The following is a 15,380-nucleotide window of genomic DNA, read 5'->3' on the forward strand; positions in this document are numbered from 1 at the left end:
CTTTCTGCAATCCGTCAGCCCCTTCCCTCCATGGAGTTCTTTTGTTTCCCAACTACTAGGAAGCAAGGTCAACCCTCCTCTGAACTGAGCTACTCCCTGTGTGACTCCAGAGCACCTCCTTCTTCTTTCTGAACTTGACATTCCACTTTCAGACCTTCAGGATGCTCAGAGTTCTCCGTTAAGGAAAAAGGGTGCAGGTTCTAGACCCAGGCTGCCTGCATGTGCATCCCAGCTTACCCACTGGCTAATTTCCCCAGTTGTAAAACAGGCATAATAACAGCATCTAGAACCTACTTCATAGGGTGGTTGTGAGGATTAAATCGAGTTATTACGTGTAAAATACTCATGAAAGTTCCTGGAACATCGAAAGCAACGGGTAAATATTAGTTGCCATTATAATTTGTCCAACCAGCCCTCTGTAACACGTATGCAGGCCATCTCCAGTTTTTCACTATTATAAACAATGCTGCGGGAATTCCATGGCGGTCCAATGGTTAGGACTCCACGCTCTTACTGCCAACGGCTGGGGTTCAATCCCCAGTCGGGGAACTAAGATCCCACAAGCCGCGCGGTGCAGCCGAACAGACAAACCAAAAACAGTGCTGCAATGGACATCTCTGTGTTTCCTAGAAGCAGAGTTACTGGGTCCAAAGGTGTAAACATTTAGAACTTGGATAGGTACCATCAAGTTGCGTGTTAGAATGCTGGCCAGTCTCCACTCTCGCTGGCAGTGTCTAGGAGTGGCCCTTTCTCTGTATCCTGGCCGTTAATCTTTATGGATGGAAGCTCACACTTCCTTGCCTTAATCTGAATGTATGTGATTATTAGTGAGATTGAATATGGACATATGGACATTTATAGTTCTTCTCTGAATTTCCTGATATTGATCTATGTATTGATTGAGCTATTTATTTTCATAGTCATTTTTAAGAGCTCTATACGTTTTGGATGGTACCTCTTTTTCTATTATACATGTTGCAGTTATGTTTCCTGGTTTTTCATTTGTGTCTTTTTTCTGTCTTTTTTTTTTTTAGATTATAACTTTTTATTTTGAAAGAGTTTAAGACACACAAGAAGTTGCAAAATTAGTACAGAGAGTTCCGGTGAACCTTTCACCAAGGTTCCCTTCGTAACTTACACAACCGTGTGCATTGTTTAAATCAGGAAGCTGACATTCATTCAATCCTATTAAGTTAATTATCAACCTTATTTGGATTTCACCAGTTCCTACCCATACTCGTGTGTGCGTGCGTGCGTGCGTGCGTGCGTGTGTGTGTGTGTGTATACACATGGTTCTTGGAAATACTATCACATATGTAGATTTGAGTTCATCACCAGAAGGAAACTCCCTGTGCTAGTCCTTAACACTTATACCCTCCCACGACCCTGACTCCTGGGAACCACCCGCCTGGTCTCCATTCCCACAATTTTGTCATTTAGAGAATATCATGTAAATGGAATCCCGGTGTGTACCCTTTGAGATTGGCTTTTTTTCACTCAACATAGTTCCCTTAAGATGACCCAGGTTGCCGAGTGGGTCAGTAGTTTGTTCCTTTTCATTGCCGAGTGGTGTCCATGGTATGCATGTGCCACTTGGTGCAGGACATCTGGGTCTTCTCCAGATTTTGGCTAGGACGGATCAAGCTGTTAGGAATGTTTGCATACAGGTTTTGGTGTGAACATTCGTTTTTATTTCTCTAGGAAAAATACGCCAGGGTGTCATTGCTGCATCATGTGGCGAGGGGATATTTAACTTTACAAGAAACTGAAACTGTCTGGCAGAGTGGTTGTACCATTTGCATCCTCACCAGCGATGAACGAGAGCGCCAATCGCTCCCCTTCCTCGCAAACCTCTGGTATTATCAGTGTTTTGTTATTTTAGCCGTTCTAATAGGCGTTTAGCATTATCTTATCAGAGCTTTATTTTCCTTATGGCTAATGATATTGAACATCTTTTCATGTGCATTTATTTTCAGTCCTTGTCTCCTTCTCATGGTTGATTTCTAATTCAGTGGTTCTCGTCTAGGGGTGATTTGAACCCGCAGGGGACATCAGCAATGTCTGGGGACATTTTTGGTTCTTTTCTTCCTGTTGAGTTTAGAGAGGTGTTTTTTTTTTTCTATGTATGTCCTTCGTTGGATATATGGTTTGCAGATATTTTCTCCCAGTCTGTGGCTTGTCCATGTATCGTTTAATATCATTTATGGTGTCTATTACCATTCAGAAATTTACAAATTTTTCTGTGGTAGAACTGTTAAAGTTTTCCTTTTCGAAAGGTTTCTGGTTTTGCTGTCCTGCTCAAACACCATATAAAGATACATTTTCTCATATAACATTGATAGCTTATTTTTTATACTTGAATCTCTGATTTGCTGAATAAGGTTGAGACCAAGCTCTACTTTTTTTCTTTAATTGATAGCTAATTGTTCCAGTATCCTTATCGAATAATCCATTTATCCTTTCTATTCTAATTTTAAATATATCTTTATCCTTTAGAGTACAATACTAAATTTCCATATGTACATGGTCTATTTCTGGATTCTCAGTTATGTTTCACTGATCTATCACAGCGCTGCTCCATATTCTTCTCTTTTTTTTGATTTATTTATTTAATTAATTTATTTTTGGCTGCATTGGGTCTTCGTTGCTGCGCGCGGGCTTCCACTAGTTGCAGGAGGCGGGGGGCTACTCTTCATTGTGGTGCGCGGGCTTCTCATTGAGGTGGCTTCTCTTGTTGCAGAGCAGGGGCTCTAGGCGTGTGGTCTTCAGTAGTTGTGGCATGCGGGCTCAGTAGTTGTGGCTCGTGGGCTCTAGAGCGCAGGCTCAGTAGTTGTGGCGCACGGGCTTAGTTGCTCCGCGGCATGTGGGATCTTCCTGGACCAGGGCTTGAACCCGTGTCCCCTGCATTGGCAGGCAGATTCTAAACCACTGCGCCAACCAGGGAAGACCCTGTCTAGGTGAATCTTACAATTTATTTGTCAAGTTCCAAATTAAAACCACTAATGGAATTTAAAAATTGTAATTGCATTGATTTTATAGATTATTTGGGGGATGATAATATCTTAGTGCGTCTTCCTGTTCATAAACATAGTATACTCCTTCATTAAGGTTGTGTTCAATGACCACCAGTAGAGTTTTATAATATTCTTCTTGTAGGTTTTGCATATTTCTTGTAGGGTTTAATTCTCCGTATCTTTATAGCTTAGTTCATGGTCCTTCTTTCTGTCCTGAGGCCATTACAACCTGACTCCCACTTAGAGCTGTTGCAGTAGCTGGTCTCAGGGCCTGAGATGCCCTTTCTCGCAGCCTCTTTCATGGCTGACTCACTCTTCTCATTCAGATATCAGCCTCCTGTCACCTGCTCGGTCACGCTGTAACACACCACCCTATTTCAATGTTTTACACAGTACTTGTCAGTCTCTGAATTTTTTCCTTTTAAAATGTAAGCTCACGAGAGCCAGGACCCAGTGAGCTGTGTTTACTGCTGCATCCCCAGCGCGGGATCCCAGTATGTTCTTGATAAATATTCATTGAATGAATGACAGGAGAGTGAATCAAGTGAGTCTATGATCTGGGCTTCACTTCACTCTCTTTACCCAGCAGTATCTGTTGATGTTTGACACACATTTTTACAATAAATTTTAATATTTTCCCAGATCACAGAGAGTTTTTATAAGTTGAATTTAATCAAAAATTCTTTTGACATCTGCCAATAAAATGGTATGACTTTTCTCCGTAAATTTATTGATGCAGTTGCTTCATTGCATCCTGGAATGATATTAATGATAATAGCCAACTCATACACAGCATTTACTATACACCAGGACTGTCCTAAGCACGTTAAAAATATATTTATTTCTTTAGGCTGCACCTGTTCTTAGTTGCGGCGTGCGGACTCCTTAGTTGCAGCATGTGGACTCTCAGTTGCGGCATGTGAGATCTAGTTCCCCGACCAGGGATCGAACCTGGGCTCCCAGCATTGGGAGCTCGGATTCTTGCCCACTGGACCACCAGGGAAGCCACCTAAGCACTTTCTGCATTTACTTATTTTAACTCATAACAACCCCATGAAGTAGGTACATCATCATCCCCCTTTTACATATGAAGAAAGTGAAACAGACGGATTAAGTAACTGACCCAAAATCAAGCTGGTGAAGCCACGTTTGAACGTCCATGTCTTATTCCTGAATCTGTGCTTTTAACTACAAAGTTAGTCTGTATCTGTCATGGTCTTTTATTCTTTTATTACTCTACTAGAACCAGTAGGATTATTTAGATTATCGCATCATTCATAAATAAAATTGTTAGTTTTTTATTATGTTCTCTATTCTCACGTAGTCTGGAATCCAAGTAGTTTCATTAGAATAAAATAAGAATTTTAACATGTTTTCTTTGCTCTGATATAGTTTAAATGATCTGTCTTTGGTAAGTTTGATAGAATTTACCTGTAAAAACTATCAAGGATTATCACCTTTTTTTGGGCAGAGGGAGCTAAATATTTGACAACTTTTTCACTTCCTTCTATGGGGTGAATAGATTCAGTGTTTCTATCTGCACCTCAGTTAGGGGTCAGTTGAGAATAACAGAAACTACTATAGCCAATTTAAGCAGAAAAGGATTTACTAGAGGGAATTAGTGCTTATAAAATTATTGGAAGGGCTGGAGGGGTGGGCGCCAGGGGCAACTCCCAGAACGCTATAGAACTCCCCACGGGAGCTTCCACCAGTGCCTTGGTCAGCAGACTGGTATGAGGAAGCCAGTGCCCAATTGCAGGGTTCTGGTCCACACTACTTGTCACCAGCTGGATGCGCTATGCCCTTCCTCTTGACACCCATGTAGCTATAAACTGCTATCTTTTACTTTGAACTTTGTATTTGGGAATAATTTTAGATTTACGGAAAAATTGCAAAGATGTTACAGAAAGTTCCTGTATTGACATCTATTTAGCTTCCCCTAATATTAACATCTTACGATTATTAAAAGTAAAAAATTAATGTTGGCACCAAACTATTAACTACAGACTTTATTCAGATTCCATTAGATTTCTCACTAATGTCCTTTCTCTGTTCCAGGATCCAATCCAGGATCCCCCACTGCATTTAGCAATTTTTTAAAATGAAATCAGTAACGCCCTTGCGCATTCTTTTGAGTATCCTTTGGGCAAATCCCACAGGTTTTAGTAGGTAGTGATCTCATTTTTGCACTTTTCTAAATAGTCTGAATTTTTGGTTTTGATTTCCACCTTGATCTGAGTTACATAGAACGTCAAAAATGTTCATAATCCATGTTGGTTTGATTTCAGTTTGGGCTATCTTTTAATTTCCACTCTCTGTTTTTATTGCATTGTGATCAGAAAATGTGGCATGTTTTTCTCTCTCATTAAAAAAATGTTGTTAAGCATGGAGACTAATCTAATTTTTTGAACAATTGCCATATTGTTTCCCACATTGGCTGCATCACTTTACATTCCCACCAGGAGTGCACAAGGGTTCCAGTTTCTCTACCTCCTCACCAACATTTGTTATTTTATGTTTTTTAGAAAAAAATAACCGTTGTGGCTTTGATGTACATTTCCATCATTAACGTTTATAGGAGTATTTTAATAGGTGGACAGTGTAGAGTTTGGAATAAAACTGATACTATTATCTGCTGCATATCACATAACCCTACTTAGTGAAAAAGGTTGAGAAAGTTCAACAGGAGACCAGATTCATCTGAGGTGGGACATTGAAACGGAGGCGCCGTGACGTTAGTGCACGGCCTTTGGAGCCAGACACACCCAGGTGGATCCTGCCTGCCACATCCTAGCTGTGTAACTGAGCAAGTTGCTTTTTCAGCAAGCTTTACCTCCCTCATCTGTGAAATGGGGATTCGTGCTGTGGTAGGATGTTGTGCGGCTTGAGTGAGAATTCATGGCAGATTTAATACAGTGCTTGGCACGTTGCGATCCTCAATAAATGGTAGCTGTTATGATCATTGTGAGCTTTGCTCCAGGGGTTTCCAAGACCCCACCCCATACCCCCCATCCAAAAGCTCCACCGCCGTGTTGCTTCAGGAGACCCAGCAGAGGTGTCGCTGTTCTCTCTCTGCCTGTGCCTGATGGGAAGCTTATCTTGGCCCAGCCCCGTGCGGTGCAGGGAGATTAGACAGGTTGGTGGCTGGGCCTGGCAGATGCACATTTTTAAAAACCTGCAGAATCACATTTAGGGTGGGTTGACACACCCCAAAGTGGCAAGAAAATGTTCCAGGAAGTAGAGGGACAGGATGAGGTCATGGAGCGAGTGTGGACAGGGGGCCAAGATGCCTGGGTTCCACACTCAGCGCTGGTCCTGACGCACTTTGCCCTCATCTGTCTCGTCCCACACAGAGCAGAAGTGCAAGTCCTTCCGAGGCCCACAAGGCTCGTGAGGTTTAAGCGGGTCAGCTCCCCACCTGTCCTCCTTGCCCTTGAGGATGTGGGAGACGGACATGACCTTGGTAATTTCTAGTCTCTTGACCCATTCAGGAATGGCGACCATCTCAGACCTTCCTAAGGAAGCCCGATTTCAGGCTGATCGTGGGGGGCAGCGGGAGGGCGAAGAGAAGCTCTGACTTCTGCTGCATTTGGAGCTTGGAGAATTAAGTCTGAGGCTCTTGGGAGCACAGAGTGGGAAGTGGAATCTACGTAGAGGAAAGCAGAACAGAGATGGAGCGGGAGACTGTTAGTTAGAACTCTTCTGGCTGCAAGTGATCGACACTTAAGCATAAAGGGTGTTACTGGTTTATGTGCCTGAACAGTCCGGAGTAGACGTCCCGCCGTGTCTGCCCCCAGCACCTGCGGCGCCATCAGCTTGGCCCCGCCTTTGTCCTCCAGCCCGTCTCTGGGGCGGTCATTTGGCCGAGCCCCTGCCCCCCCCATGTCGGCTGAATTCCTGAGCACCTTCCTATGGGTGGCAGCCCCACCTTTCTCTCCCCCCTGCCCCTCCTAAGACAAGGATGTGTGGGTGAGACCCTCCAGCTCTGCTTTGACACAGGAAACTATTCAAGGAGCGCTCAAAACAGTGCAGGAAAGGTCTAAACACCACTTAATGTTAGCTTGAACAGAAAAAAAATTCAACTGATATTTAGTTCTTTAAAATCTGAACTTTTGGGCTTCCCTGGTGGCGCAGTGGTTGAGAGTCCGCCTGCCGATGCAGGGGGCACGGGTTCGTGCCCCGGTCCAGGAAGATCCCACATGCCGCGGAGCGTCTGGGCCCGTGAGCCGTGGCCACTGAGCCTGCGCGTCCGGAGCCTGTGCTCCGCAACGGGAGAGGCCACAACAGTGAGAGGCCCGCGTACCGCAAAGAATAAATAAATAAAATAAAATAAGCCTCCCTGCAATAATAGGGAGACTGGGGGCGGATATGAGCCATGCAGCCTTCTGGAAGAACGACGCAGACACAGTCAGTGGAAAGGCCCTGAGGTGCGTGTGTGTCTGGTTGAGGCCGAGCAAGGACTCCAGCGAGGCTGGAGAGAGATAAGAAAGGGCAGTGGAGGTAGTCAAAAGTGGCCAGATTCTAGATATGTAGTTGGAAGGCAGAACTAAGGGAATCTCTGGTGGTTTGAAGGTGGGATGTGGGAGAAGAGGAGTCAAGGAGGACCTGAGTGGAGTAACTGAGTGGCTGGAATAATAAAGAATTTAGAATGATGCTGCAGCATCAGGAAGAGGCCAGCTGTTCTCTTCTCTGTAGCCCACAGCCTCTGTGGACCTGTGCCCAGTGGTCTGGGTGGCATGCCTGTGCCAGAGTTATAGGGGTAAAGACAGAAGGCAGTATGACAAAACTATTTCACAGTGTACCAAGATATGGAAGCCAGCACCTCCTTTTATTTCCATGAAGGAAAGTACACAATGCTTTAAACTTTTTATTTTGAAATACTTTTAGGCTTATAGAAGATAGTACAGAGTGTCCATACTGCACACAGCTCCCCCTACTGTTAACATGTGGCATAACCACAGCACAGCTACAAAAATAAGACACTAACTTTGGCACAATACTGCTAAAAACTGCAGACTTTACTCACATTTCCCGAGTTTTCCCCCTACTGTTGTTTTTGTGATACAGGATCCCTCCCTGTGTTTTGTTGTCATGTCTCCTTACTCTCCTCCAATCTGAGACAGTTTCTCGGTCTCCTTGGCAGTTGCCAGGCAGCTCTCTCCTTTCTCCTTGGGCCCCAGGTCTGGGCAGGAGTCTGGGGCCGGGGTGAAGCTCTGGCCGCCCACCCAGGGAGCCTGCCCAAGAGAGGAGCAGCCCAAGCTGGGTCTCTCCTTGGCCTGGGCCACTGCACTGGTTCGCAGCTCACTGGAGCTCCTAGCCCAGGGACCACCGATCCACTATCCCAGTGGACCACGGCCACTTCTGATCAACAGAGCTGGGCCTGGGAGGCAGCAAAATGTCCCCCTTCTGTTGCCTGTTTCCTCAACAGAGCACAGATGGTTAAGGAAAGGGTGGCCCCTCCTGAACTCTGTCAGGATCAAAACACTGACTCTGAAATTTGCCCTGAAGCTGAAGAACACTGCAGCCAGTAAGGAGAGGCCCGTCTGCTCCTCCGCGACCCTCCCACCCTCCTCACACCCTCGCCCCCTTTCGCCCGACCAGGGACCCAGACTTCCGCAGTGTGCAGCCAGAGAGTGAGCTGCTGGAGGTACAGTTTGGAGTTAAGACCACAGTGATGCTGCTGGCACTGTTCAAGTCAGGAAGAGGCTGATGGCCCAGTTACCATGGCAACCAAAGTTTGCTTTCAGGGCAGCTGGTGTTCAGCACTTATTTGTTGTTTTTGTGTGTGGGGGGGTTGCACTTTAAAAAAAATTATTTTATTTTTGGCCGCGTTGGGTCTTCGTTGCTGCGTGCGGCTTTTCTCTGGTTGCGGCAAGTGGGGGCCACTCCTCGTTGCAGTGCATGGGCTTCTTATTGCGGTGTCTTCTCTTACTGTGGAGCACGGGCTCCAGGCGCACGGGCTTTAGGCTCGCGGGCTTCAGTAGTTGTGGTATGCGGGCTCAGTAGTTGTGGCGCACGGGCTTAGTTGCTCCGAGGCATGTGGGCTCTTCCCGGACCAGGGCTCAAACCCCTTGTCCCCTGCATTGGCAGGTGGATTCTTAACCACTGCTCCACCAGGGAAGCCCCGCGTATAGCACTTTTTTTTTTTTTTTTTTTTTTGGCGGTACGCGGGCCTCTCACTGTTGTGGCCTCTCCCGTTGCGGAGCACAGGCTCCGGACGCGCAGGCTCAGCGGCCATGGCTCATGGGCCCAGCCGATCCGCGGCATGCGGGATCTTCCCAGACCGGGGCACGAACCCGTGTCCCCTGCCTCGGCAGGCGGACTCTCAACCACTATGCCACCAGGGAAGCCCGATAGCACTTTCTGATCACTTACTTTGTGCCCTCTCCTTGTGTGTGTGTGTGTTTTTAATTTATTTATTTTTGGCTGTGTTGGGTCTTCGATGCTGAGCGCAGGCTTTCTCTAGTCGCGTCCAGCGGGACTACTCTTCATTGAGGTGTGCAGGCTTCTCATTGCCGTGGCTTCTCTTGTTGTGGAGCACGGGCTCTAGGCGCGTGGGCTTCAGTAGTTGTGGCTCACGGGCTCAGTAGTTGTGGCTTGCGGGCTCTAGCGCGCAGGCTCAGTAGTTGTGGCGCATGGGCATAGTTGCTCCGCGGCATGTGGGATCTTCCCGGACCAGGGCTCGAACCCGTGTCTCCTGCATTGGCAGGCAGATTCTTAACCACTGCGCCACCAGGGAAGCCCTGCTCCTCTTTCAAAACCCAGCTCTGGTGTTTCCTCCGTGATGCTTTATTGCCCTCTCCTAGGCTTCTTAACTCACGTAAATTGTCTTTCCTCTGATTTTGTACCTATTTCACATTTCTCTCTTTACTTTAATTGTTCAACACAGCTGTCTCTCTCGCTGGTCCCTGAGCTCCTGGAAGGCAGGGATTATGGATCATTTATTTGTATACTCCCCAAATTTACCATATGGTAAGTGCTTTGCAAATGTTTGTAGAGTTGAATTAAATTACATCTACATACAAGGGGTGTATCCTTGTTCAAACAGATTGAGTTTCTTTTCTGATGATTTCATTTTGGTATAAGTTTGCTTTCAGTTTAAATAATCAAAACATATTTGGATAAGTATTCTTTTTTTTTTTTTTTTTTTTGGGGTATGCGGGCGTCTCACTGTTGTGGCCTCTCCCGTTGCGGAGCACAGGCTCCGGACGCGCAGGCTCAGCGGCCATGGCTCACGGGCCCAGCCGCTCCGCGGGGCATATGGGATCTTCCTGGACTGGGGCACGAACCCGTATCCCCTGCATCGGCAGGCGGACTCTCAACCACTGCGCCACCAGGGAAGCCCATGGATAAGTATTCTTGAGTGGATCAAAAATAACTTTTAATATATTCCTAGTGTTGATACTTGCAAAAAATCGAAAAGATTTTTATTTGTATAAAAAAGATTTTTATTTGGGGCTTCCCTGGTGGCACAGTGGTTGAGAGTCTGCCTGCCGATGCAGGGGACATGGGTTTGTGCCCCGGTCCAGGAGGATCCCACATGCCGCGGAGCGGCTGGTCCCGTGAGCCATGGCCGCTGAGCCTGCGCGTCCGGACCCTGTGCTCCGCAACGGGAGAGGCCACAACAGTGAGACGCCCGCATACCGAAAAAAGATTTTTAAAAAGATTTTTATTTGTATCCAAATAAGAGAGTGAAGAAGGAAGGGAAATGCTCTTCATATTTTATCTGTAAGGAAAAAACACAATCTAGAAGTAGAAAAGTAAAGGTGACTTTCAGATCTAGTTTCTGGTTCATACACAAGAAGGAATTTAAACATTGGGAAGGCTGATTTGTCTAGAAGAACTTTTTTACTTTGGGTTTCGTAACTCAGCAATCTCACCTGGGGGCTCAGGTGAGCATACTGAGACAGGAATAAGTTACTAAAAATTGTAGGTGGTTAATATTAACTTCCTTTTCTTTAATGAATAAACCCTGTCATCCAGGACTAATGGGTGAAACTCAGAGCAATTTCAACTAAACCAGGGCTCCACACACTTTCTGTAAAGGGCCAGATGGTACATGTTTTAGGCTTCATAGGACAAATGGTCTCCAGGGATTGAACCCTCACCCTTGGCAGTGAAAGTGCACAGTCCTAACCACTGGACCTCCAGGGAACTCCCTTTTTTTTTTTGACAAATGGGCTCTGAAGCAACTACTCAAACCTTCATACACTAGAAATGTTAACTTTCTGAGAAATGTAGGAAAGTAAATTTGCTTCTTTTATTACTCAGAGATTTTATGTGGCTTATTGTATTGGTAAGGGTCTCAGAGAAATAGAACCAATAGGATACGTATAGAGATGCATATAAGAGGAGACTTATTCCAGGAATTGGCTGACAGGGTTAGAGAGGCTGAGAAGTCCCACAATCTGCCGTCTGCAGGCTGGAGACCCAGGAAAGCCGGTGATGTAATCCAGTCTAAGGCCTGAGAATGAGGATGGCTGACATCCAAGGGCAGGAGAAGACTATGTTGCAGCTCAAGAAGAGAGCAAGAATTCTCCCTTCCCCACCTTTTTGTCCTCTTCAGGCCCTCAACCACGTCGGTGAGGGCCTCTGCTTTACTGAGTCCAGAATCAAATGCTAATCTCTTCTGGAAACACCCTCCCAGACACACCCAGAAATAATGTTGTGCCGGCAATCTGGGCATCCCTTAGCTCTGTCAAGTTGACGCATAAAATTAACCACACATCTACCATTAAAGTAACTTTTACTAAAAAAAAAAATACGAATATATTTAAGACTAACCTTATTATTAAACTTATTCATGTTTAAAATACCCAGTGAGATAGAGTAGGGTGGTCTTTGAAAACTGCAAACCTGACTCTCTTACTCTCCAGGGCCCCGCATGGTTCACAGAATCGAGTGTCACTGTCTTTACCGTGGAGTATCAGCGAGGGTAGGCTGGATTATGCCACAGTAGGAAACGCACCCAGCAGAACTCGCTTGGGACAGCCAAGGTTTAGTTCTTACCCAGGCTCCACGTCCATCATGAGCTGGCCCCTCCAGGACCCTGGCTGACAGAGCTGCCGCCATCTTTAACACAGCCAGTCACTGAGGGGCTCTTTCAGCAAGATTGATTGCTCTAGTTCAGAAGAGACACACTCACTTTTGCTCATGAGTTATTGGCCAGAGATTGCTCCAGGACCACCCAATCCCCAGGGGGGAAGTACATCCCTCCCACACATCCGGGAAGGAATGTTCACAGAGCAGCGCTCACGACCGTCAGACGCGGGGTTCCAGATCCGTCATGGTATTTCTCCAGCTTCTTTTCCCATCTGTGACAGGACTAGTTTGTAAGAACATGATTAGGACTTTGTGTTTTGATCCTCTGTGTGTGTGTGTGTGTGTGTGTGTGTGTGTGTGTGTGTGTACAGGGATTGGGAGAAATTCTCTGGCAAGAGAGTGTAAAAAGGTCAGTTTAGAATGAAGCCGTTACCTTAATCACTGAACTACTTAAAGTTCTGGGTCAATAGTGTCAGAGGAACCAGCGGGGCCTTGGTGAGCCCATGCTGCCCTTCGTCTAGGGGGATACAGCTCTGCTCTACAGGGACAGCTTGGTGAATGGAGCGTGGGTAGACTGCAGCCTCGACTTGCTGTTTGGTCAGATACTTTTGTGCAGTGAGCAACCTGTACAACCCTACATGTAGGGCGACCTACTCATCCAGTTGAAAGTCCCATGACCTGGGAATACCCCCAGACCCAGGCAAGCAGGAATGGTTGGTCACCCTACCTGCATGGTAGCCCTGGGTACCAGAGTAGTAGTTCCTTATACTCAGAGGTCCGTTCGTCTATTCTACTAGGTTTCTCATTTATCTGGGCATAGCTAGCGTAATGAAAAGACTCTGGGTTTGAGTCCCAGCTCTGCTACTTACTAGCTTTGAGATCTTCGGTAGTTCCCCCGCTCTCCCGAGCCTCAGCTTTGCGTCCGTAAAATGGAGGAAGTTAACATCCACACCAGAAGGATGTGTTGAGCGGCTCCTTCAATGAGTTACAGCCTGTAAGGGAACCAGGGCAGCTTCTCAAGAAACGGTAGTTGATGGCACTGAGGAAGAAGGTACATTCCAGAGGACAAGAGATCCTTCCCAGCAGGAGGACTTGTGCAAACAGCTCACAGGCATTCATCAGGAACAGCTGTGAGCAGACTAGGACTTTAACTCCACTTTACAAGTTAAAGAGCTGCGAACAAAAGAGTCAAGAGACAACGTTTAACCTGAGCTTTAAGCGGAGACCTCCGTACCTTCAGCTGATTATCTCACTAGTTAATTCTTAGGTCTCCAGCGAGAAGTGGGGCTGTGAGTATCTTCCCAGCTCTCTGGAACCATAGGCTGTTTCTGTGCAGAACTGACCATCCAAACAGGGCAGTTTCCACATTGCAGAGTTGCCATTCATGGTGAGGATGTTTGAGCTTAAAGTTCGACATTTCGTGTATGTTACACACTCTTTTTTAGCCAGTGGTATTGCAAAGGTTAGCTTCTGTGATAAACAGAGCATGTTAATGGCCACATGTGCACAGGCTTCATTGCCCCCTCCTCACCATTGCCCTCTCCCCTCTCCCCTCCTGCTACACAATTTCCTCGGGGTGATAAATAACCCTAACAAAGCCTGGAATCTGAGTATGCTTTGAGTAGCCTCCACATCTCCAACTCAAAACTGTGCGTTCATGGAAAGAACACTCAGCCTATGGCTTCTGTGCAGCGGCTCTGCAAGGAGAAGAGAACGGGTTCTTCAAGGCCAGCAGCCATGGATACTGTACTGCACAGTCACGATGCCTGCCCTGTCCACAGCCCCTGGGAAGGACAGTCTTTCCACACAAGCCATCACCACAGCTCAGTGGGCAGGTGTGAGCACCTGAACCTGGAGGAACGCAACTCCAGAGCGGCCAGCAAACACCCCGTGCACACACAGCTCCCCACTCCAAGTAAAAACTCAGCAGGAAAAGTCTTATTCACACAGTAGCAGAGTAAGCCACACCAGCGACCTGGTCCTTTCTCCTTACGCGTGAACGGGGTGGGGGATGACGCACTGTCCGTAGGAAGAGTCCCAGACCTCATCTGTCAGAAGGCTGACTCCCGTTTCCTCTCCAGCCCCTGACATCATAGCTTAGGTTGTAATTTCTCTTCCTGTTTCATCTGGCAGCTCTCTACTGTCAGCTTTCCGTCTTCCAGAAGTGTGTTGAAATCTCTCATTTGTGATTTTCTCTCCCCTTTACAGCTCCTTCCCCGTCCCTTTTTTCTTTTCTGAACTTCCTTTTTTAAACTTCAATATCTTAATTTTAGGGGGGTCTCAAGTAACACGAGAAGCAAACTCTGCCTGATCTGTCATTTTGAACCAGAAGCCCGTAGATGTTTCTCTAAGCAGTGAGAACTGGTCAGCTAATGGAAAGTCCGCATCACAAATCCCACTTTCCATCTTTTGTTCAAACGGGGTATAAGTCATCCACGTTTACCGCATAGGGTGAGAATCTTTTACAATGTTATAGAATGGGCCAAATCAATCATGATGTAAACATGCCAACTCTGAGGACTTAAGATACGTTATTTCTTTTCTTTTTAAAAAAATTTTTAATTTTTGGCTGCATTGGGTCTTTGTTGCTGCATGCAGGCTTCCTCTAGTAGTGGCAAGCGGGGGCATCTCCTTGCGGTGGCTTCTCTTGTTGTGGAGCATGGGCTCTAGGCTCAGTAGTTGCGGCATGCAGGGCCTAGAGCGCAGGCTCAGTAATTGTGGTGCACGGGCTTAGTTGCTCCGCAGCATGTGGGATCTTCCTGGACCGGGGATCGAACCCATGTCCCCTGCATTGGCAGGCGGATTCTTAACGACTGCGCCACCAGGGAAGTCCAAGTTATGTTATTTCTGAATAAATCTTGCAAAGGAGTTCTGTAACTCATTAATAGTCCTTAATGAATGGTGTTGACTCTCCTTTACAACTTCTCCCACCCCTCTCAGTGGTGAAGCCATGAAACCAAATGCAAAAGCTTGGAACTTTGCAAGAAGAAATAGCAATTATATGAGATGCTGCTCTCAAAAGGTATGAAGGTATCAGCAATAATTGATAGCACTGTGGCTCTCTCAAGTTACTGATTAAGCATTAAAAATAGAAACATGGCTTGCCTACATTTCAAATGCTATCTCATTTCTCATCTGAATACAAACACTATCCTTCTGCATATTCATAATGACGGGCACCTATACACTATCTCTCTCCTATGTAATAGCTAGTGATGGGTCAGGGATGGTGGGAAATCATAGAGGTTCTGAGCAGAGAGATCTATAGGGTTCCTGAGGAAGGGCACTTGAGTGGGGCTTTGCAAGGGGGGCAGGGGTTGCCCG

Source organism: Tursiops truncatus, chromosome 14, assembly GCF_011762595.2.
Source record: "Tursiops truncatus isolate mTurTru1 chromosome 14, mTurTru1.mat.Y, whole genome shotgun sequence".
Lineage (NCBI taxonomy): Eukaryota > Metazoa > Chordata > Mammalia > Artiodactyla > Delphinidae > Tursiops > Tursiops truncatus.